The sequence below is a fragment of the Megachile rotundata genome, chromosome 13, assembly GCF_050947335.1.
Source record: "Megachile rotundata isolate GNS110a chromosome 13, iyMegRotu1, whole genome shotgun sequence".
Lineage (NCBI taxonomy): Eukaryota > Metazoa > Arthropoda > Insecta > Hymenoptera > Megachilidae > Megachile > Megachile rotundata.
Window position 1 is genome coordinate 12,947,828 of NC_134995.1, and position 26,577 is coordinate 12,974,404.

The 26,577-nt window shown below is 39.6% G+C and overlaps 1 protein-coding gene across 4 annotated transcripts in view; it reads right to left on the reverse strand.

Moving 5' to 3' along the window:
- LOC100880387 (uncharacterized) overlaps nt 1–24,846 on the reverse strand; it is a 92,412-nt gene extending 67,566 nt beyond the window's left edge. For 3 of the 4 annotated variants that reach the window (XM_012290420.2, XM_076539318.1, XM_012290418.2), the window contains exon 1: nt 24,564–24,846. The gene's annotated coding sequence lies outside the window, so the exon portion shown is untranslated. The remainder of the gene's footprint in view (nt 1–24,563) is intronic. The other variant, XM_076539320.1, reaches the window with a different exon arrangement.
- Nucleotides 24,847–26,577: the final 1,731 nt, after the last annotated feature.

Here is a 26,577-nt window from a genome sequence, read left to right on the forward strand (position 1 = left end):
CATAGGTTAAATACACGTATCCAGTAGAAAAATTTGAGCGAGAGTAATATCATTGAAGCCGATACGTCCGAGGAGGAACGAGCTCGAATTCGATGAAGGGATCGTTCGAACTTTGCACGATGGAAACCCGCGTCACGATGTTTGCTTCCGTCACGTCGGGATTCTGATTAGCGACGCGAGACAATGGCCGGAGCTGTAGAATGTCGGTCGATCGACGTGACCTTTGAGCCGATGACATTTTGAACCCTAAGAACGAGAAGAGAACTGCGACGCTCGTGACGTACACTCGGAGAATCGGAGTACACGTCCAACATCGGTTTGCAGATTGATCGACCTTTCTATCGATAATTCTCGCTTCGTAGAACCCTTTTCTTCGGATACCATGGATTAATGTAAACGCTCGACGATACGGAAATGTCGCCGATGCAGATTCACTTGCCTGTGCATTTTATGGTACTTGCACTTTTATTTTTATATTTACAGAAGCTTTCATTCTTGTACTACGTCTTTTAACTTTGAGGTTAGACTCCTTTTATGATGATTTTGACTCAAATATTACCTAGAGAAGTTGAAGTAGTTTTTCCATATCAAATAACAGAAACAAACGTCACATCCATTTTGTATATAAAAAAGTGCTTGCTTTCTATTATCTATAATAAATTTTATTTTGTCCTACAATAATAAATTTTAACCCCGACATCAGATACCGCGAACGCATTTTCGAAACGTCGAAATATAATAATACCGAGGTATTAAAAATATAAAAATATCATTTTCCAATATTGAATTCCGTGTGCTTGTATTATCGCTGCAACGTAATTCCAAGCTTGATATTTAATTTTTATCTGCAGCATCTCGTAATAATTTAAAAGTGGCTTTAAATAATTGGGAAAGATAAATATGTAGAGCTTAGGTTGTACGCGTAATTATTATTCCGTCGCGAAGGCAGCATATTCTACGAATTAGACTACACTAACACTATGCACATGAAAATGGAGCGGGCGATAAGGACGTGTGGGTGTAAGCGTCTTCGGAGAATAATCTAGTGACTATGAATGAGCTCGAGTGGGCGATTGTAATTGAGTTCGATAAGTTTAGACGTGAACGAAGAATATCTAGGCCTGTAGATCCTCTCCCTGCGATCGAATATTTTCTTTATATTATTTCAAAATAAATATTTGACATAATAATATACTTTAGCCTGCACTTATACGATGTACAAATAATTATGACTGAAACAGAAATAATCTTATAAAATTTTTTCAATTTTATTTGTGCTTGTACATTTTTCTTAGATGCTCAGAAAATTTTGTCGATTTTTTTTACCGATAGCTCCGTAATTACATTTCCCTTGGTGATTCTGAAATAACTTGAACAAAGTGTCTCCCGGAGCATTCAATTTTACAGCCTCTATATATACATCCTCGAAAGCGAGATGCGTAAATAACCCGGCGTAGACGATAACGCGTGCCACATAATTTCCACGAGACGAAAATCCGCTCTTCTAAATTTACGATGGCGTCGCGTGCCGATCGCGTCCTTCGACCAACGCCGGTCCTCCATTAAAGCCTCTCGAGCTTCCTAACCGTTGTTTTGTTTCAGCGGACAGCTTCCAGACGGCCCGCTACCACGCGTGAAATAAATCTAAATTTAGTTTGGTGCATCTTCTTTCGGAAGTCTGCTGCCGCTTCGAGAAACAGTGAGCTTTAACGCGCTAAGCTCGATGCACTTCCGCTCGAAATAACTCCCGGACGTGAATCAACCGGCAAGCTTGGCTGACTGCGATAACTTTGTATCAACTCGCTCGGGGAAATCGTGAGATCGAGGGGCTTTCGTATACCCTCGATTCTTCGGGACACTCCATGGGAGCCAACCAGAGACGTTCTAGGGACTTTCGGACGTTTGCTGAGTTTCTATTTGTGTTTTCAACTGCGATTGAAATTGAAGATGTACTCTGTGTGTATTACAATGGATGTAGGTTGTTTTGTAGGTTTCAACATTTTTATGTGGATGGACAAGTGGGAGGTACAAGTCCGTATATCATTATCAATATGTTATTATAATCATTATGTGTAAAGATAATATATGGACATATAATGAAAAATTGTAGTAGCAAGGTATAATTAAATTTGATTAAATTGTACAGTCTAGTAAGATATTCACTTTGAAACGATATAAAAAAATATTGAAAATGAGCTGCATGTTACTGTTATTATTAAAATGTACAGGCTCACTCAAAAGATAAGTCAACTGTTCAAAAATTGTGGTAGCAAGGTATAATTAAATTTGATTAAATTGTACAGACTAGTGGAGTGTACTATTATGTAAGATATTCACTTTGAAACAATATTAGAAAATATTGAAAATGAGCTACATGTGACTGTTATGAGTAAAATGTACAGGCTGACTCAAAAGATGAGTTGACTGTTCAAAAATTGTGGTAGCAAGGTATAATTAAATTTGATTAAATTGTACAGACTAGTGGAGTGTACTATTATGTGAGATATTCACTTTGAAACAATATTAAAAAATATTGAAAATGTGCCACATGTGACTGTTATGATTAAAATGTACAGGCTCACTCAAAAGATGAGTCGACTGTTCAAAAATTGTAGTAGCAAGGTATAATTAAATTTGATTAAATTGTACAGACTAGTGAAGTGTACTATTATGTAAGATATTAACTTTAAAACAATATAAAAAAAATATTAAATTGAATATTAAAAAAAAAATGATTGAAAATGAGCTATGATTAAATTTATCTCCCAGTGTAGTTAAGAGAACAAAAAATATCTACTCACAAGAAAATTTTATACAATAATTTTCCTTGAAAAAGATATCAAGATCTATATTAAATAATTTATTCATTTTCTGTTAAACAATTGAGCAGCTCCATAATTAAAGTGACATCATAATTTCTAGAAATTATAATTTCCGTCAGAGGTTAATTAAACAGTGCAGATTTCCGAGACGTTTGTCGATGCGACTCACGATCGCGAATAATCAGGAGACAAGAATAACGAGAGACATCGACTTCCGGTCGCGGCACATCGTTGAATCGAGCCACGTTTCCTGCGATGCACCTCCGCGGATCTTGTCGCCTCTTAATTACTAGAAGCAGATTAAATATTGAAAGGGAATTGACAAAAGGTGTAAAACGCTTTGTTAACAACGCGAAGGACGTTTCTGAGACGTCTTCGGATTGTTATCTGCGACATGATGTTTTGGTATTTTGTATAAAAGAAACAAGTAAAAGTCCTAACAAAATTCTAAAAAAATAAATAAAGCAAAATCCTAGAAAAGAAAATAATAAAGCAAAAGTCCTAACAAAATCCCAAAAAAGAGAATAATAAAGCTTCCGCCAGCAAATCCAAAGATTTTCTAAAGATTAAATTAATAATGTTGCAGTAAAAATAAATGGAGGAGTTCCTTGATTGTATCTGACAAAAAATAAGAGAAAGAGAAGCGTTTTCACTCCTTTCCCACATCGAAAGCAAGGAAAATAAAATTGTACGAACGATAAAACTCGATCGAGACCGACGGTTCGCGTTAAACTAGCAATGGCGGCGTGTTCGTCGCTTCAATGGATAAATTTCACATTTTGCAACGACGCGCAGCGAGGCTTCTTTTTTCTTATTTTGTCAACGTATTATTAAGCCATCATTGCCCTCCGCGAACCGTAAAAACTCAGCCGTGCTGCAACACCACTTGAAACTCCCTTGCGAGCAGTAACCCCCGACCGGAAGTAGCACGAAACCGTCTTTGAATTTCTCCCTCGTGTTTCCCTCGTGTCGCGTGTTCCTCTTTCGCTTTTCTTATTCCCGGAATTGCACCTCGTAGTCCGATGGTACTTAATATTTATAGAAACGAGGTGAAGTGAACGTGTTACAACGTGCGAGCTTAAACGTGTACCTTAGAATTGAATGAAAAAGCGTTATTAAAAAAAAATGAGGCAGTTAGCACGCTGGTCACAGCTAGCAAGTTTAATCGACCAAATACTTGACGTATGCCAAGTCAATGGGATGACACATGCATTTACATAGGAATTTATCACTCATACTATGAGCAATTCTTTTACTCACTTCATTATAGATTAATCATTGTGTTTAAAATTAGAAATTCGAAGTAATTGGTAATGCAAATATATCCGGAAAATGATAAATAATATAAAATTTATTTTATATCTACCCGTTATATCGCCATAAGTTATACTCGCGTTATATTGCCGCATGGTAGAATCTCTATGCGTTGTATTCCCAAATATTGAATTTTCCGTGCATTAGATCTTCCACGCGTTATATCGCCATGCGTTACATTCTCCACGCGTTATATCGCCATATATTAGATTTCACTCGCGTTATATCGCCACGTGTTAGATTCCCCACGCGTTATATTCCTAAGCATTGAATTTTCCACGCATTAAACCTTCCACGCGTTATATCACCATGCGTTAAGTCTTACTCGCGTTATATCGCCACGTATTAGATTTCCCACGCGTTATATTCCCAAATGTTGAAATTTCCACGCATTAGATCTCCCACGCGTTATATCACCATGCGCTACATTCTCCACGCGTTATATCGCCATATATTAGATTTTACTCGCGTTATATCGCCATATATTAGATTTTACTCGCGTTATATCGCCATATATTAGATTCCCCACGCGTTATATTCCCAAGTATTGAATTTTCCACGCATTAAACCTTCCACGCGTTATATCGCCATATATTAGATTTTACTCGCGATATATCGCCATATATTAGATTCCCCAAGCGTTAGATTCCCAAGTATTGAATTTTCCACGCATTAAACCTTCCACGCGTTATATCGCCATGCGCTACATTCTTCACGCGTTATATCGCCATATATTAGATTTGACTCGCGTTACATAGCCGTGCATTGAGTTCTCGCGTTATATCGCATCACATTCTCCACACATAGTATCACAACTAAAACCTTGAAGCACCATACTTCGCGACCCATTCTCGCATTATATAACCTAACATTACCTCAACGCGTTTCATCGGCAATAATCATGAAGATCAAACGCGGATCTCGGGCGCCTATACGAATGTGTTAATAAATCCGTCGTTGTAACAGAATACCAATCAACATGTTCCAACTGTTTATGCTCCGTTTCGCCTAATTGCGCCTGCGAAACCGGAATACCGTTACCGTTGGCCGCGTACAAGCACCGCGGCAGGGAAAGAAATAAAAAAGGATACGGTTTTGCTGCACGCGAAGGACATCCAGTATAATCGAGCGATTTTCCGCTCTTTGTCCGCATCGTCAACCTTTTACGCGAATTTTGCCGTTGAACGATGCTATACTAATATTGTCTTCTGATCCATTAACCTATATCAATAGATTCCGACAAGTACGTGACCTTGGGGTCACCAGTTCTATCTTCGTGCGACCGTAAAGTACGTCGAAAGCTACAATTTTATTGAAACACAGCACGCAACTCTTCAAAACGAGCTATTAACGTTAGCTGAATTTATGTTGTCAGAGGATATGACACGAATTCATTACTTCGAAATGAAAGGAAAATGAAATTTGTTCTTTTCTACGAGACCACTTTTATTTTCGAGAGTTGCAGTCTGTGCTTTCACAGGATTGTTGCTTTTGACGTACTTTATAAATGTACCAAGTTTGAACGAAATGTATGGTACCAAGGTCGTGACGTCACGACCTTGTAAGTTTTATCGAAATAACTGATCCTCTTTCTAGGAATTAAAGGGACCATATCTTCCCAAGTACCGGAGAATGCGTCTCGCCTTCGATTCACCGTTAAGCCTCGCAAATCAAGTGCATCGTGACGGCGATCGCCGCGAAACACCGTATCCCGGTGCCGTTATCGTTCACCAGGAAAAACGAGACGAAGGAGAGTCTAGTCGTAAAGTTTTACGACGCTTCGACATCGACGATGAGGATCTCTCGAAATAGCTCGCGCCAGATCGTCGAGAATGAACACCGCGTACCAGACGGACGTTTCCTTCCCTGTGATCCATTCTTCCGACCGGATGTCGCGTCGTGCCGGCCCATTCATTCGCATTGTACGAATGAACCGTTCCCTCGCGAGCCTATGACTCCGTCACGCGTTCTGCATGCGTATGCGCTCATAATCGCGAGTGCTGACCGTCTTGCTGACCTTAGCTCTGAACGAAACTGCAGTTTTGCGATGGAATTTTATGGGATATTTGATGTTCAGTGGCGGGGGAAGGGGAAGTTTTTGGTCTGAGTTGTTGTATTCTTGGTGTTTGATGATGTGACGTGTAGTAATATTACATATTAATGTTAAATACATATAGTAATATTATATATTAATATGACATATTAATGTTACGTACATATAGCCATGTTACATATTAATATGACATACATATGGTAATATTACATATTAATATTACATACGTGTTGTCATATCACATAATGTTACATATATGTAGTCATATCACATATTAATATTACATATATGTAGTCATATCACATTTTAATATTACATACATGTAGTCACATCACATATTAATATTACATACATGTAGTCACATCACATATTAATATTACATACATATAGTCACATCACATATTAATATTACATACGTGTAGTCATATCACATATTAATATCACATATTAATGTTGCATGCATATAGTCATATTACATATTAATACGACATACATATAGTCATATTACATATTAATATGACATACATATGGTAATATTACATATTAATAATATATGTATGTAGTCATATCACATATTAATATTACATATTAATGTTACATACATATAGTCATATTACATATTAATATGACATACATATGGTAATATTACATATTAATATTACATGTATGTAGTCATGTCACATATTAATATTACATATAAATGTTACATACATATAGTCATATTACATATTAATATGACATACATATGGTAACATCACATTAGTATTACATACATATAGTCACATCACATATCAACATTACATACATACAGTAATATTACATATCAATGTCACATACACATAGTCACATTACACATTAATGTCACATACATACAGTAATATCACACATACTAAAATTGCATATAGATGCAATGTAAAATAACCTGCTTCAAACATAACCTGACTACTGCAAGTCAACATAACCTGACTTCTTCAACTCAACATAACCTCACCACTTCAAACCAACCTAACCTCACCACTTCAAGTCAACATAACCTCATCAACCATCATAACATATTATAAAACCACCCAAGAAGTTAATTCAGTAAAAAATGAATTCATCAAAGAATGGAAAGCACCGAAGTCAGGCTTTCACGGTTTCTCAAATGAATTGTGAAAGCCGGTAATCGGCGCCGCATCGAATCGAGGACTCTTCCTGGTATTTCGAGGGCTTTCCTGCAGGATTGGCTCATCCTCTCGAAAGATCATATCGATTCTTCGTGTGACGAAATCCGCCTGATCTTGGGTCCCTCGGACCCAACGGGCCGTGCAGGTTTCGCAAACCGGTCGATGCGTTTGTTCTAAACGGGAACTTGTGGCTGGCCGATACAAATGTCGGATCATTATATGATCGTTAAACTGAAACTTGGTACTGTTGGTACTCGGTAAACTATTATATTATAGTATTATTATTGATTTAACTATTGTATTATTGTAAATAAAATTGCAAGAATATTTCCGTTTGCGAATAAAAGAGATAAAAGAGTCTGATGAATAAATAAAAGAGTCTGACGAATAAATAAAAAAGTCTAATGAATAAATTGTTTCAAACGATTTCTTACTCAACGATTATTTTTGTCATCGAATTATCCACAAGTCCAAGATTTTGTCATCAACACAAAGAAAAATGTGAGCAATTCTCACGCGTGACTTATTAAATCGTTGCATAATCGAAGTTCGTAGGAAAAAAAAACAGAGCTTGTTACTCATCGACTCGTCGATGATTTAGAACGCGTTCTGCGTTGCGAGGCCGGCTTTTATTTCCTTCGGAATTTAATAGTCGAAGGAACATCGAGGGCGTACGATGTCGGTACGATGAGAAAATTATTTTCACCCGTGTAATTAAAGCCCGTTCAGTGTATCGTTAAGTGTTGCAACGAGAATCAATTGAACGGAACTAGAACATCGCTGAGAACCTATTACAACGTTTGCCCATTGAGGAGCGTCTCGATATTTTCATACATTGAGCAACATTTTTGTTACCTTCATTATACAACTTTCTCGAGGTTTTTGGAGTTTGGACTAGTTTAATTATTATTATTTTTAATTTTTATTGGACTATTTCATACATACACATACGTACACATATGTACACATATCTTCATATGTGCTCATACGTACACATGTCTACATACATACACATATGTACACATATCTTCATATGTGCTCATACGTACACGTGTCTACATACATACACATATGTACACATATCTTCATACATGCACATACGTACACGTGTCTACATACATACACATATGTACACATATCTTCATATGTGCTCATACGTACACATGTCTACATACGTACACATATGTACATATATCTTCATATGTGCTCATACGTACACATGTCTACATACATACACATATGTACACATATCTTCATATGTGCTCATACGTACACGTGTCTACATACATACACATATGTACACATATCTTCATATGTGCTCATACGTACACATGTCTACATACATACACATATGTACACATATCTTCATACATGCACATACGTACACATATCTTCATACATGCACATACGTACACATATCTATATACATACATGTACATACACATGCACATACATACACATATCTACATACATGCATATACATACACATACGTACACATATCTTCAATCAATGCCCCATAAAATTAAAATAACTCGAATGTCATGTAAAAGAATATTTGTACAGAAACAACAATTTTAACAATTTTAATTAAAAAAGTATTTGAACTAATTTGAATGGAAAGGTAGAAGAAATTGCCACGAAGCAGTATGCAGCGAAGCGTAGAATTATCCGATATAAGAGATGTAGGAGGAACGCATTCGGAGAAAGTTGAGCACACCAGTCTAGCCTTTTACACGTTCGAAGCGAGATCGCATTACGAGGACATTACCTACTCTTAAAACCGCGAGGTTACGCGTCTGACTAGTCGTTTTGCGACGTTACCTACTTAAGCGGATAGTAAAGAGAATGGTGATGGCTGTTTACGATCGCTCATCGATGTATCACCTACACAATCCAGTGTCCGTTGCTCGGGCTTCTGATAAAAGCTCCTCGATATTAAGCTTCGCTTTGTCGATGATACTTGTTGCACCGGCTAAGGATTACGGTATAATAATACGATTACTCCGATGTATCTTGTACCGGAAGTTCACTTGAAATTAACGTGAAATATTTGATTATCGGGCGTAATTAAGGTTAAATAGCGACGTGTAATCGCGATTAGAAAAGCGGCTAATTCGAGCGACTAAATTCCCGTTACGGTGAAACTAATATGGTAATATCAAACATATGTTGCAATTAGGAATACTATTACTACAAATTCTATTTGACTAATTTTTTTTTAATTTTATTTCTGAACAAGAAAGGGAACAAGATTTCTCTTTGCAAAACTGGGTTTTTCAAGCTTCGTTTCTCCTTAATAACTTTGGGATATATCTTGCAGTTCTATTTACAACTAAAGTTATACTTAAAAATATGAAAATGAGAATGAAATTGTGAAAGATGAGAATTTATACTTGTATCGAAGAAACGAGGAAATTCAGTGAATGAGATGCAAACTCTCGTACCGTATGCTTGAGTCGCGTTAAAGCGAACCGATTATTTCTCGAAACAGCATCCGTGCGAGAAGCTAAATTCTCTCGCAGCACGCGTTGCCGGCGGTTTCTAACCGGGTGAGAAAGTCCATGGTGGAAAGTTCAACGAATTGAATGGCGCGACGAACTTCGGTGAATTTGTTCTTAACGAGGCGAGGGAAACGCGTCAAAACAGCGGACGAAAGCTGCCGACAATGACGGAGTTGAGGCTCGAAGATAAGGCTTTTCCGACCGTATCTTTCCGATTAATCCAACAGGAAGAAGAATTTCTAAACCGACAGCTACTTCTTTAGCTTGTAATCAACGGAAATGCTGCGGTTAAGATATTTTTATAATCTGTACGCTGTATGATAATCAGTTATCTCTCATGCGGTAATTATACAGGGCGACTCACAATTAGTGTAAGTCCGTGAAATGAGTGGGAGATGAGTTTGAATAAGATTTTCCTTTGGAAAAATGGGGTTTGAAGCTTAGATATTAGAAAATTCGAACTTTAGTACCTTAGCAACTTTTGGACTTTCAAACTCACAATCAGAAACTTCTACACCTTCGAGATTCGAAAACTCGCGTTATATTGCCACATATTAGATTTTCCACGCGTAATATTCTTAAGTGTTGAATTTTCGACGCATTAAACCTTCCACGCATTGTATTACCATGCGTTGCACTCTCCACGCATTATATCGCCATATATTAGATTTCACTCGCGTTATATCGCCACATATTAGATTCCTCACGCGTTATATTTCCAAGTGTAGCATTTTCCACGCATTAAACCTTCCACGCATTGTATTACCATGCGTTACACTCTCCACGCGTTATATCGCCATATATTAGATTTTACTCGCGTTATATCGCCACGTGTTGGATTCCCCACGCGTTATATTTCCAATTGTTGAATTTTCCACGCATTAAACCTTCCACGCGTTGTATCACCATGCGTTACACTCTCCACGCGTTATATCGCCACATATTATATTGCACTCGCGTTATATCGCCACGTATTAGATTCCCCACGCGTTATATTTCCAATTGTTGAATTTTCCACGCATTAAACCTTCCACGCGTTGTATCACCATGCGTTACACTCTCCACGCGTTATATCGCCACATATTATATTTCACTCGCGTTATATCGCCACGTATTAGATTCCCCACGCGTTACATTTCCAAGTATTGAATTTTCCACGCATTAAACGTTCCACGCGTTATATCGCCATGCGTTACATTCTTCACGCGTTATATCGCCATATATTAGATTTGACTCGCGTTACATAGCCGTGCATTGAGTTCTCGCGTTGTATCGCATCACATTCTCCACACATTGTATCACAACTAAAATCCTTAAATTTTAAAAATCCGAAAATGTGGAAGTTTAGTACCTTAGCATCATTCGCACTTCTGGACTTTGAAACTCGGACACTTCCACACCTTCGAGATTAGAAAATGTATCTACTTAATCAAAACCACTAATTAAATACTAATGAAAGTATTCAAATATTAGACTGAATAAATTTGCAGAAAATGTAGACATTCGAAAGCAATTAGGTTATTGCCAGCGCGATTAAGATAACCGAGGCGTCAGTGAAAATTACGCTAGACACCTATCGGTAACGCCATTAAGTCGGAAAATGTTGAACCTGCGAGCGTAGTTTATACGGTTGAATTCGCGTCGGTTGTGCATTAAATACGTTTCCTGTTCCAGTTCCCGTATCCTGAGAACGGTCTTCGTAATTATACCCGGTTAAAACACGGAAAACTGCAGCTGGATACAATTAAATTAAGGCGCGGAAATATGCGGGATTCGTTACGCATGTGGTTCACAAACGCACCTTTAATTTCGCTCGTTCGATTGGCTTGGCAAAGCCACGCTTTCCTTCCACTTGTTTTACTTCCGTGGTTCCGCGTCAACTTCCGTGAAAACACGGCTGGTCGCTTCCGTGGTGTTGTCCTTTCGCAAACTTCCAAGAATTAAATGAGCAGCTATTTAATCTACGATTGCTCTTAAAACGCGAGATCGCGACCTCGGAATTGTGGCGATATAAGGAAGTTACAATGGTCGGAAGTTGTAACTTTGTTCGTACTTTAAGAGTCTTTTATGAGGATCTAGTGACTTTGGGAACTTTGGAAATGTATGTTTGAGATATTTGAAGGTTCTAGATATGATTTTTAGATTTGGACGATTTTGGTAGTGACGCACTTTGTAGTGGCTTTAAACATTAAAGATGATAAAATGTTAATAATTCCCTAAATCATAAAATCCCAAAATCTTGAATTCTCTAGTTTCATAAATCGCTAAATTTCTAAGTCCCTAAATCTTTAAGTCCCTAAATCCCTAAGTGCCTAAATCCCTAAGTCCCTAAGTCCCAAATTCCCCAAATCCCAAATTCCCTAAATCCCAAAAACCCCAAATCCCAAATTCCCCAAATCCCAAATTCCCGAATTCCAAACTCCCCAAATTCCAAACTCCCCAAATCCCAAATTCCCCAAATTCCAAACTCCCCAAATCCCAAACTCCCCAAATCCCAAATTCCCCAAATTCCAAATTCCCCAAATCCCAAATTCCCCATATCCCAAATTCCCCAAATTCCAAATTCCCCAAATCCCAAGTTCCCAAATTCCAAACTCCCTAAATCCCAAATTCCCCAAATTCCAAGTTCCCGAATTCCAAACTCCCCGAATTCCAAACTCCCCAAATTCCAAACTCCCCAAATCCCAAATTCCCCAAATCCCAAATTCCCCAAATTCCAAATTCCCCAAATCCCAAGTTCCCAAATTCCAAACTCCCTAAATCCCAAATTCCCCAAATCCTAAATTCCCCAAATCCCAAATTCCCCAAATCTCAAATTCCCCAAATCCCAAATTCCCCAAATCCCAAATTCCCCAAATCCCAAATTCCCCAAATCCCAAATTCCCCAAATTCCAAACTCCCCAAATCCCCAAATCCCCAGATCCCCAAATCCCTAAATCCCCAAATCCCCAAATCCCCAAATCCCCAAATCCCTAAATCCCTAAATTCCTAAATTCGCAATTCCCGAAATTCCCAGCTCTCTAAATTCCTTCACAATTTATAAGACAACGAAGCCTCCCATCAGCGTTGAAAATCGAAAATTGAACATCGAGATACCCGCGTCTGTTTACCGTGGTTATCGTTCTAAAAAGGGAAGAGAAAGATAAATGAAAGAAAGCGCAGAAACGATAACACGTAGCCACGATTCCGTACACGCGTTGCAAATGGAAGCGAACGTAACACATGTAGCACGAGGCAAAGTGTATTATTTACGTACTTACTCACCGTTCAGAGAGCAACGATCCGACAAACGTTCCGTGCATAGTTCATGCAACCGGGGACGGTAACTTTCCCCCTGTTCAATTATCAAAGGTTAGAAGTCTCGGCCGATATCGCCGAGCGTACTCGGCGAAACTTGATTAATTGATTCGAGGGATGAATCCAATTACTGCACCTTCCTTAAGTTTCGCTAAACGACCTGTCAACTTTAACAACGACTCTTTCGCTTCGAATAACGTGCAAAAATTCTTGTAACGCGAATTTCCTGCTGAAGGTGATCACTGCCCTTTTTCCAATAGATCTTTAGTTGGTGCGAAAAAGGTTTAATCGAAGAAATGTGCTTTGTCGTTTTGTTGGAAAAAAAATTAGACGATTCGACAATTTCAGAAGTTAGGAAATTTGATGATTCGATACTTAAGAATTTGATGACTTAGGAAGTCGAGGATTTGAGAATTTGCTGATACAAGAATTTGGAGCACGTAACATAACATACAAATCTCCAGAAAAATCCTATTTACCCTAAAGAATTTTTTCCACAAAACGCAAACGCAGCGTCCTCTGTATCCTACACTCCACAGTTCCCCAAAAGAGAAACCTAACCTCGCAAAACCCCAATTTTTCATCGCTAAGCACGATATAACCCGATTAGTACTAACAAAGACCAGTGAAAAAGGCCTGCATACAGCCGGGATTACCATCAGCCTATTACGGCTCGTTTACAGCCGTGCAAACATTGTTACTAGCAATAATGTTCGTATTATGTCGGGTTGTTCATACCGAATTGCCGGTCGCTGCCAGTCCAGCTTTGCTCTGCTATCGATTACGTCGAATCCACAGTTATGCAAACACTGTTCGCTAATTATTCGATAACATTATGTCGGCTCGTCGTGGACGGGTACACAGTTCTCGCGCAGTGTTCACTACGGTAAACGTTGTCGATATTACGTCCGGTTCACAGCTACGTAAACATCGTTCTCCGTGGAAGACGCCTCTTGCGAATTTCATCGTATTTATTCGAGGAAAATAAAAATAAGACATTACTATAGATTTAAGAGAGTTTCGGAATATTGAAGGTTTACCATAGTAGCAAAAGAACGAAAAAACCATTACTTGTGCATTTTTACCTGGCTGGTTTGCGCATTCAACTGTATTTTTTCGGTTCCACATGTAGCTTGGAAAGTCGAGGTGATCTTGGGTTTATTCGGATTGCTAAGTTTATAAATTTTCGAATGCAGACATTGTTATAGATTTAGGAGAGTTTGGGTTATTGAATGCAGCGCGTGGAAATTCGATACATGGTAGCTTGACGCGTGAAGATTCTACGCGTGGTAATTCGACGCGTGGTAGTTCCACGCATGGTAATTCGACGCGTGGTAATTCGATGCGATGATAATTCGACGCGTGGTAGTTCCACGCATGGTAATTCAACGCGTGGTAATTCGATGCGATGATAATTCCACGCCTGGTAGTTCCACGCATGGTAATTCGACGCGTGGTAATTCCGCGCGTGGTAATTCGGCGCGTGATAGTTCCACGCATGGTAATTCGACGCGTGGTAGTTCCACGCATGGTAATTCGACGCGTGGTAATTCGATGCGATGATAATTCGACGCGTGGTAGTTCCACGCATGGTAATTCAACGCGTGGTAATTCGATGCGATGATAATTCCACGCGTCGTAGTTCCACGCATGGTAATTCGACGCGTGGTAATTCCGCGCGTGGTAATTCGGCGCGTGGTAATTCGATGCGATGATAATTCCACGCGTGGTAGTTCCACGCATGGTAATTCCACGCGTGGTAGTTCCACGCATGGTAATTCGACGCGTGGTAATTCGATGCGATGATAATTCCACGCGTGGTAGTTCCACGCATGGTAATTCGACGCGTGGTAATTCGATGCGATGGTAATTCGACGCGTGGTAATTCCACGCGTGGTAATTCGGCGCGTGATAGTTCCACGCATGGTAATTCGACGCGTGGTAATTCGATGCGATGGTAATTCGATGCGATGGTAATTCGACGCGTGGTAATTCCACGCGTGGTAATTCGGCGCGTGGTAATTCCACGCGTGATAATTGGGCGCGTGGTAGTTCCACGCATGGTAATTCGACGCGTGGTAATTCGATGCGATGGTAATTCGACGCGTGGTAATTCTACGCGTGGTAATTCGACGCGTGGTAATTCCACGCATGGTAATTCGGTGCGTGGTAGTTCCACGCGTGGTATTTCGATGCGATGGTAATTCGACGCGTGGTAATTCTACGCGTGGTAATTCGACGCGTGGTAATTCGACGCGTGGTAATTCGACGCATGCTAATTCTGCACGTGGTGATTCGACGCGTGGTTCACCATAGCAGCAATAAAAGACCAAGGAACCATTACTTGTCCATTTTTACCCGCCTGGTTTGCGCAATGAGCCCAAGATTGTTGGAGCTGTATTTTTTCGTTTCCACATATAGTTTGAAAAGTCACTCTTAAAGAAATAAAGTCACTCTTAAAGAAATAAAGTCACTCTTGCTATTTGTTAATTCCTTAAAATCGTCCGGCCTTAATTTTGTCTCACCCCCCATCCAATATTAATCACTCTTGTTAATTCGTTAAAATTCGGCCTTAATTTTGTCTCACTCCATTCCGATCCAAATTTAGTCTACATAGGCGTCCATTTTCCAGCTCAAGGTGAGCCTTTTATTAATCATCGAGGTACAAAGGCTCGACGTCGGTCGAGGCATCGGATTTCGTGCACAGAAATTCAAGATTTTCTTGACACTGTGCGGCTACGTAACAGGAGATTTCACATCCTGCTTTCGTGGAGGAGACGACTCGATACTCCACATCGACTGAGAGAATTACGTGGAATTGCACTCGTTACATTCCTGCGGAACGTTAATTAACTGTGTCACAATCGGTTGATCGTTTCTGTGAAAAATCGTTGAACGCTAATCGCTTCCGGTGTTGTTTCAACGACTGCTGCCGTTTGAGTCACTGTGACATGGATTGTTACCAAATTTTCCTAACTTTCGTTATTGACGAATTTAATGAACGTAATGACTATACAAACAACCATAACTACAACATATTTTGATTAGAGCAGGATGTCGTCCAAAAGTGATCAAATAGAATCTACATTTATTTTCAATACTTAATAATTACATACACAGTGAATTTTCTTCTGCAAATTCTACAAATTCCCCTTCCACTCAGATTAAAATAATTGCAGCTCGCTGTAACCACCCCAATCCGCAAAAAATCTAAAAATCAGCAGAATATAAAGAATGAAATTCGCTTCGACAGAATCGTATCCATCCGTTAACAAAAAAAAAAACTTCGTAAAGCTGCACCGATGAAAAATATACGATATCGAATTGTGTTATGGTTAGAAAAAAAAGACGTGTAAATAGCGTGAACGATTGACGTTGAAAAAAAGCCAATCGACGCGTGAACGCGATTGTACGAGAATTTATCGAAGTTTCTCGTTACGACAGCTCCCTAATTGGAGATGTAACAGGGATATGGAACCGGAAACTGGAACGAAACCCGTGTGCCGTGATTGTCAAGCGAAAGAATAACCGAGCGTTGAACTTTTTCACGGATTCGTGGCTCGCTTGTTGTCGCGCGACACGCGTACGAATAGGCATTAGCGAGCCGCGTGTAAAGCGCGGATTAAGCAAAGCCTGTTGCGTTCCAATTCTTCCCCCTCCACCTTTGCCGATTGGTCACGCGCGAATTATTACGTTCTCGATGTCCTCGAAACTGTAGTACATTCTGGAGAAAATTTTCCTTTGGCGTAGGATTTCTTTTGGTAAACAAGGTTTTTCGATATTTGGAGATTTTGGGAAATTGCAAGATTTTTTTATTTTTGAAATTTAGTTTTGAGGTTTTTTGGGAATTTGAGAAGTTAGGGATGGGTTCAGAATTTGAGGAGATGGGAATTTTAGGGACTTTAGACCTGGGCTAGGGATATTTGGCTAGGGACTTTGGATTTTGCAAAATTGCAAGTTTTTTTTTATTTTGACAATTAAGTTTTGAGGTATTTTGAGAATTTAGGGATGGGTTCAGAATTTGAGGAGATAGGAACTTTAGAGACCCTAGACCTAGGCTAGGGACATTGGGCTAGGGACTTCGGATTTTGTAAAATTGCAAGATTTTCTGTTTACTTGTCCAATTAAGTTTTGAGGTTTCTTGAGAATTTAGAGATGGGTTCAGAATTTGAGGAGATAGGAACTTTAGAGACCCTAAACCTGGGCTAGGGAATTTCGATTTGGACAAAGAAAGGTTGAATTAGGATTTGGTCTGACTCTAAATTTGGACAAGAAACTTTGGATGTGGATAAGACACTTTGAGTGTGGTCTAGGGATTTTGTACTTAGACTAGGGACTTTTTATACAATCAAATTTTGAGATTTAGTGAAATTTAAAAACTTAAGATTTGAAGAGCGAGGTACATGGAAAGCCAAGGATTTGTGTGAAGTCTAACGCGTAGTAATGCAACACGTGGAAGATTTAACGCGTGATGACACAAGCGTGGAAATTCTAATGAATGGAAAATCTAACACATGTGTGTTCTCGTATGTGACAATGTAACGGGTGATACAAATGGCAATTGGAAAATCTGACATGTAGAAAAATTGACACAAGATAATTTTGATAAGTGGAAAATCTAATGCATGAAAATTGTAATGTGTGGAAAATCTAACACGTGTGAATTCTCATATGTGGAAAATCTAATACATGGAAATTCGAACACATAGAAATTCTAATATGTGATAATGGAGCACAAAGAAATTCTAACACGTGTCTGATGCAGGGAAAATCTAATGTGTGGAAAATATAACACATGTGAATTCTCATATGTGGAAAACCCATCGCATGAAAATTCTAATGCATGGAAATTCGAACAAATAGAAATTCTAATATGTGACAATGGAGCACAAGGAAATTCTAACACGTGTATAATGCATGCAAAGTCTAATGTGTGGAAAATCTAACACATGTGAATTCTCATATGTGGAAAACCCATCGCATAAAAATTCTAATGCATGGAAATTCGAACAAATAGAAATTCTAATATGTGACAATACAACCCAGGAAATTGTAACACGTGTATAATGCATGCAAAGTCTAATGCGTGAAAAATATAATACATGTGAATTCTCATATGTGGAAAACCCATCGCAAGAAAATTCTACTACATGAAAATTCGAACAGATAGAAATTCTAATATGTGACAATGCAACGCAAATTCTACCACGTGTGTAATACATAAAAAGTCTAATATATGGAAAATATAACACATGTGAATATGTGAAAAATGTAACACATGTGAATATGTGAAAAATGTAACACATGTGAATATGTGAAAAATGTAACGCATGGAAATTCAAGCTCATACCGAATGTAACATAGAAATTCTAGCATGTAGCAATACAAATTCTGACATGTAGTAATACAACGCATAGAAATTCCACCACGAATACAATGCAAACATGTGATGTGTGTAAGCATGTAACATGTGTAAAATCTAACGCACAGAAATTGCAATACATAGTGATACAAGCTCAACCAACATAATCGAAAGGATGAAAATACCGTCGAAGAATGCAACGTGTGGCTGTGACGTATGGTAATACATGACAGACGAAACGTGTGGCAATAAAACGCAACGGAGATCTAACGTGTGGCCTTACAATGGAGGAATTAAGCATTCTCTGAACGCATCGAGGAAGAGATTAAAAAGTAGAAGCGTCCATTAGCGATCAGACACGTACGTATTCCGTTACCGTTAGAATTGAATTGTATCCTCTGCTCGATTTCGCAAGCGTACTTTCACGCGATGAATTTTTCTCCTTGGAATCGTGCCTGTTCTCCCGCATCGCGAACACCTGTCATGTATTACCTGCATCTTGATCAACACCTCACGGAATCGATACCCCGAACGAATATCAACGGGGTATCGAGCTGTTTGCTTTACACGCACGAACCCAGATTCGATGTTATCGAGTGCCGTTCGATAATACTAGAAAATGCTTCCTGCTAGAGGAGAGGAGCTAATTACCCGGAGTCCCGTATAAATAAGTCTAATTAACTGTTCCTACGGAGAATTGTTCGCGATCAAACAAAGATGTTATAAAGACATTTCCTGTCTACCACTTCCTGTTCAATAACTATTATAATTATTCCAAGAACAATCAGTCCGCGGAAATGATCAACTTCAACAAATGACAATTGCGTAACATTCTTAAATTACTTTTGTAGGAACATTTATAAATAATATTTAACTTTAACGTTGTTTAAATAAACGTTAATTAGTTGTTGGTAACATTAGTTATTCATACAATTAACATTGCTATAAAATAGTGAAGAATATCTGATTGTTACAGTTTGTAAATATTTAATTATTCAGTAACTATGTTACACATGTTTCGGAATCAATTTAGTGCGCTTAGTCATATCCTCGCTGACTAATTTTACGTAATATGTCGGTTACTTCACCAAATACTGTGTTCTGGAAATTGCAGGCACGCGATAACGCGTGGTCGAACGTTGACACTACCAATCTACGAGCACGCGATAACGCGTATTAGATCATCGTTGACGCTATCAACCTCCAAATATTCGGTATCGCGAGGTGCGCTATACTGTCAATTTCTAAGAACGCGGTATCGCGTACGAGATTGACATCTCTAATTTCATCAATTTCTGGTACTGTCAATACTATCAATTCATCTGTACAATCAATGCTATCAATGGGATCAATACTATCAGTGCTATCAATGCTATTAATTCTATCAATTCATCAATTCATCAATTCATCAATTCATCAATTCATCAATTCATCAATTCATCAATTCATCAATTCATCAATTAATCAATTCATCGATTCATCAATTCATCAATGCTATCAATACAATCAATCCCAAATTCCAAACTCTCCAGATCCCAAATTCCAAATTCCCCAAATCTCAACTTCCCCAAATCCCAAATTCCCCGAATCCCAAATTCTCCGAATCCCAAATTCCCCGAATCCCAAATTCCCCGAATCCCACATTCCCCAGATCCCAACTTCCCCGACTCCCAAGTTCCCCGAATCCCAAATTCCCCGAATTCCAAATTCCCCAGATCCCACATTCCTCAGATCCCAACTTCCCCAAATCCCAAATTCCCCGAATCCCAAATTCCCCAAATCCCAAATTCCCCAAATCCCAAATTCCCTGAATCCCAAATTCCCCGAATCCCAAATTCCCCGAATCCCAAATTCCCCGAATCCCACATTCCCCAGATCCCAAATTCCCCGAATCCCAAATTCCCCGAATCCCAAATTCCCCGAATCCCAAATTCCCCGAATCCCACATTCCCCAGATCCCAACTTCCCCGAATTCCAAGTTCCCCGAATCCCAAATTCCCCGAATCCCAAATTCCCCGAATCCCAAATTCCCCGAATCCCAAATTCCTCGAATCCCAAATTCCCCGAATCCCTAATTCCCCGAATTCCAAACTCCCCAGATTCCAAATTCCCCGAATTCAAAACTTCCCCAGATCTCAAATTCCCCAGGTCCCAAATCCCAAATTACCCAAAGTCCCCAAATCTCAAATTCCCCAAATCCCAAATTCCAAACTCCCCAAATCCCAATTTCCAAACTCCCCAGATTCCAAATTCCAAATTCCCTAGATCCCAAATCCCCAAACTCCCCAAATCCCAATTTCCAAACTCCCCAGATCCCAAATTCCAAATTCCCCAGTTCCCAAATCCCAAATTCCCCAAATTCATAATCCCCAAATTGAATTCATCCGAGCAGCAACCAGTGAATCTAAAGAAAAATTTAAAAAATGGCAAACGAAATGAGTGAACGTCCCGTTAGACGCGAACGATCAAGGAATCGATAGCCGGTCGTAAAATTCCTCGCCCGACACGGTGGAATCGGCTCTGTTTTATAAGCCGATGTAGCGACACCGTGGCCGAAACGGGAGAGTTGACTTTTTCCGTTTCGATAGGCTCGCGAGTGAACGCTCGACCGCAAGCCGACCGGGATAAAAACACGCCGACGAATTTCCCTGCGCTTCGTGGTCGAGCGGAACAACACGCATTGTTTGTTTTCCTCGATTACGCTCCGAGTGTCGCCGTTTCTCGCGATTAATCTCAAGGATACCGGTTACCTCTCGTCACGTGTCATTTCCTCTTCCGTTTTCGCTTAACGAGTCCATAGAAACGTCGTTCCAACGCGATAACGCGCGGTCCTCGTCGCGGAGGATTCGAGACGATTATCGCGGCACGCAGCGCCAAAGTGGCTGTCAGCGTACGCTCCTTTGTGTACATTCAGATACCATCGGTTTCTGCGGTTGTTCCGACGGAATCGATGCAATTAACGGGACAAAGGAAACACCGTTCGGGACCTCGTGTTATCGGTTGAAAGAACCGCGATGTACTTCTACGACGGCGTTGCATCGTCGCGAGACTTGAGGCGTGTCGCTGGAAATCTTGAAAGAGTTGCTGTCAGTTAGTGGATTGATGCTATATTTAGTCTATGGTCGAGTGACGCGTGTGGCGCGTTCCATGTACTTGGGAGGGGGACGGCACTGATTTCGTTTGATAACAGGAAGACAAGTGCAGATGCTTTGAGCTATGTGGAGAGAGATAGGTTTAGAGGTTGAGAGCACTGGTGATTGATAGGGTTCGAGCTTGGTAGCGTTGGAGATTGATAGCGTTAGAGCTTGGTAGCACTGGAGATTGATAGCTCCAGAGCTTGGTAGCGTTAGAGCTTGATAGCGTTGGAAATTGATAGTGCTAGAGCTTGGTAACACTGGAGATTAATAGCGTTAGAACTTGGTAGCGTTGGAGATTGATAGCGTTAGAGCTTGGTAGTACTGGAGATTGATAGCTCCAGAGCTGGGTAGCGTTAGAGCTTAATAGCGTTGGAGACTGATAGTGCTAGAGCTTGGTAACACTGGAGATTGATAGCGTTAGAGCTTGGTAGCGTTGGAGATTGATAGCGTTAGAGCTTGGTAGCGTTGGAGATTGATAACGTTAGAGCTTGGTAGCGATAGAGATGGATAGCGTTAGAGCTTGGTAGCACTGGAAATTGATAGCTCCAGAGCTTGGTAGCGTTAGAGCTTGATAGCGTTGGAAATTGATAGTGCTAGAGCTTGGTAACACTGGAGATTAATAGCGTTAGAACTTGGTAGCGTTGGAGATTGATAGCGTTAGAGCTTGGTAGCGATAGAGATGGATAGCGTTAGAGCTTGGTAGCACTAGAGATTGATTGCTCCAGATTTTGGTAGCATTAGAGCTTGGTAGCATTGGAGATTAATAGTGTTAGAGCTTGGTAGCACTGGAGATTGATAGCTCCAGAGTTTGGTAGCGTTACAGCTTGGTAGCGTTGGAGATTGATAGTGTTAGAGCTTGGTAACACTGGAGATTGACAGCGTTAGAGCTTGGTAGCGTTGGAGATTGATAGCTTCAGAGCTTGGTAGCGTTCGATATTTTTAATGTAGTATATTGATAGCCTTATTTATTGATAACGTTGAATATTAATATCATTGGACATTGGTAGCATTAAATATTAATAGTACTGGTTACCAATATCATCAGAGATTTGTAACACTTGATATTAGTAGTACTGTACATTGATAGTTCTGAATATTGGTTACACTAAATATTTGTGACTTTATTAAAAGTGTTGGGGATTACTGAGCTTGGAAATTGACAGTATTGATGAATTGATAGTATTGATAGCATTGGTCGTATGGATGAATTGATAGTATTGAAAGTATTGATAGATAGTATTGATAGCATTGATAGTATTGATAGTATTGATAGTATTGATAGTATTGATAGTATTTGGGGAATTTGGGATTTGTTAATTTGAAGAATTGTAATCTTAAGAATTTAAAAATTTAGAGAATATCTAGTTTTAACTACAATAACAAGGTTAATTAATAAAGTAACTAGCAACTTCAGAAATTTATTAATTTAGTAACTTCTGAATTAAAGTACCTATAAAAATATCCAAACCTAAAAATTTGATATCTTGCACATCTGAAATCTGAAACCTTCACAATTCAACAATTTTTTTTTGATAATTTATAATCATAAAAATTAAATAATCCAAGTAACATGAAAATCTGCAAATTAACAACGTAAAAAACACAGAAGCTTAATAAAATTTGAAACGTCAGTATAAACCTGATAATCCATGCATGCATTTGTAAACGAGCGATCTCCACTGCTCCATCTCTACCCACTTCATCGTAGACACATATATTGTTTCTGCAACACTGTAATACAAGCGCAACACGCATCCATTTCTAGAGATTTCAACTACAACGCAAGTTGTGCATTTCGGTGCATGTTTTCGAGTCCGAATGTTTGGCCAGCGCAGACAGCTCATGATCCAAAATTTACATGCTGTACGTTAATATTAGGTTTACGGAAGCTTCTGTTTTATGCTTATCTTAGATACCGGCTGCTTCTAAACAATGACTACTGCATTGTTTACCGTGAAGTTTGTACATAGAACAGTTTCGTGTTCATTTAATGAACGCGCTGATAATTGAGGAACCTCAGCGAGATTCATTTCTCTTTGTTGTTTCGAGTAACCTACTTATCAAAACTCGTATCAAAAGATGTCCACTCACGGACCACATATGTGATAGTTTGAAAGTTTTAGAAACGTGGTTGAAAGTGGACGTTTTCTAAGAAGAGAACAAAAAATGTTGCTGGACAAACAATATCGTTTAATGGTGTTTACATTCGAGTACTCATTCTGCTTCATTCTCTTTGCTTTTAGATTCTTTCGATTTGGGCATTTAAATTGGTCCTCTGTCTCTTTATAGGTTTGTCTAGTGTCGCCTCTTATATCTGCCCTTTGGTGGGACTGGAGGACTGATAGCATCAGAGACCTTTAGGGATTCTAAGTATTTTAGGTATTCTGGTACATGGAAACTTCAGAATTTGGTGATTTAAGTTGCTGGAAATTTAGAAAGTTGGATACTTGAGAGCTTACGAACTTGAGTTAAGTATTTGAACTTTGTGAACTTTGAGAGATTGCAGTACTTGAACATTGAGTTTGTGGAATTAATGATCTGGAAATTAGGTGACTCAAATTTTATGACCAAGTGTACCTAAGATTTCAGAAGTCATTAAAATTCCTATGTCCCCTTTCCCTAATACTCTAAGCACCTACGTATTTGACTGATTAATCCACCACTAAACCTCATAAAACAACACTTTCCCACAAGGTTACCACAAGGTATATTCCGCCTTTCCTACATCTCCACATATACTCTCCAACCTTCTGTAAAGAAATTCTTCATCCTTCTGCAAACATCAAAAATGTTCCACCACAGAAAGAATAGTTTCATCGCTCGAAGATGACCCTCAAACATCACTTAACATGAAGACAACTGAGAAAGTAGTACAAAACATGAAGTACAAAATGTAAAATCCCAACTTACCTGTTGCCGGTCGTAATCGTGGAAAGTTTCGGCAGACCCGGTATAATCCCGGAGTGGCACACTGACAACACCGGTAACCGCGAAAGCGGATTTCGAAAGGTAGTCGGAAAAACTGGGCCGAACAACAAAGATGTCGATTAGGCGCACTGAAGTCGCGACGAGGTGTGTGCGTGTAACGAAAGCAAGAAAAATCCACGGCGATCGTGCGTCGCGGCCGGTGCCGAGCCGACTGACTGACTGACTGACTGACTCCGCCAGTCACCACCGTACAGTCACCGCACTTGCATCAACACACACCGGCTGGCATCCACTTCCCCCGCAGCCTCCCATTTCCAGCTCCATTCCAGTCGCCCCGGCCTCCCGTGCATCCCGGGGCCTACTCGCCTGCATCTTCTCGGCCCGCGATACAGCTGCGTACGATAATCTTTGCGTTCTCTTCGAGGGAATTTTGGGGAAGACAGGATTCGCTTTTGGAAGATTCTTTGGGCTGGATTTGGATGATGGTGGAATTTGGATGGTGATGGGATTTGGATGAGGATGGGATTTGGATGAGGATGGGATTTGGATGATGGTGGGATTTGGATGGTGATGGGATTTGGATGAGGATGGGATTTGGATGAAGATGGGATTTGGATGAGGATGAGATTTGGATGAGAATGGGATTTGGATGAGGATGGGATTTGGATGAGGATGGGATTTGGATGAGGATGGGATTTGGATGAGGATGGGATTTGGATGAGAATGGGATTTGGATGAGGATGGGATTTGGATGATGACGGGATTTGGATGATGACGGGATTTGGAAGATGACGGGATTTGGTTGATGGTGGGATTTGGATGAGGATGGGATTTGGATGAGGATGGAATTTGGATGAGGATGGAATTTGGATGAGGATGGAATTTGGATGAGGATGGAATTTGGATGGTGATGGGATTTGGATGAGGATGGAATTTGGATGAGGATGGAATTTGGATGAGGATGGAATTTGGATGGTGATGGGATTTGGATGAGGATGGGATTTGGATGAGGATGGAATTTGGATGGTGATGGGATTTGGATGAGGATGGAATTTGGATGAGGATGGAATTTGGATGATGGCGAGATTTGGATGATCATGGGATTTGGAAAATGACAGAATTTGAATGATGACAGAATTTGGATGATGACAGAATTTGGATGATGACAGGATTTGAATGATGACAGGATTTGAATGATGACGAGATTTGTATGATAACAGATGCAGGATGTTCGACTGCATATGTTTTGAAGGAGTCTGTTTACAGTGCAGAGTTTTATGGGTACTCTAGGATATATAGAATTATGTCCACATGCACTGGAGTTCTATTAAAGATTCGATATGCAGCAAGGACACTCTAGGTTTAGAATGGTGATTATGTCTAAATGCACTGTTCTGTAACCTTTACATTCGATGAAGAATTTTATGGGTACTCTAGGTGGAGAATAGATGGAACTACGTCTACATGCACTGGGGTCCTGTAGGAGTACCTTTGGAGTTGGGCAGACACTCTAGAGTTCAGGGTTACATTGCATCCTGTCTAGGTGTAGTGTTCTGTAAAAGTCTCAATGGGTTCCATCTGCAGTACAAGAGGCACTCTAGGTTTAAAATATGTTGAATTACGTCTACATGCACTGGGGTCCACAAGAGTCCCCATGGGATCAATGTGGAGTTATAAAGGTACTCTAGGTTTAGGCTATTTTAGACTATGTCTAAGTGCCCCAGCATTCTGTAAGAGTCTCTATGGGCTCAATATGGAGTACTAGAGGTACACTAGGTTTCAAATATATTGAATTGTGTCTGCATGTAGAGTATGTTGATTATGTCCAGGTGCACTAGGTTTCCATAAGAGTCCATGGTTTCAATGTGGAATTATAAAGTTACTCTCAGTGTAGTTTATATTAGACAATGTCTAGGTGCACTTGGATCCTGTAAAAGTCCCTATGGGTTCAATGTGCAGTTGAAGATGTACTCTAGGTTTAGAGTATGTTGATCAT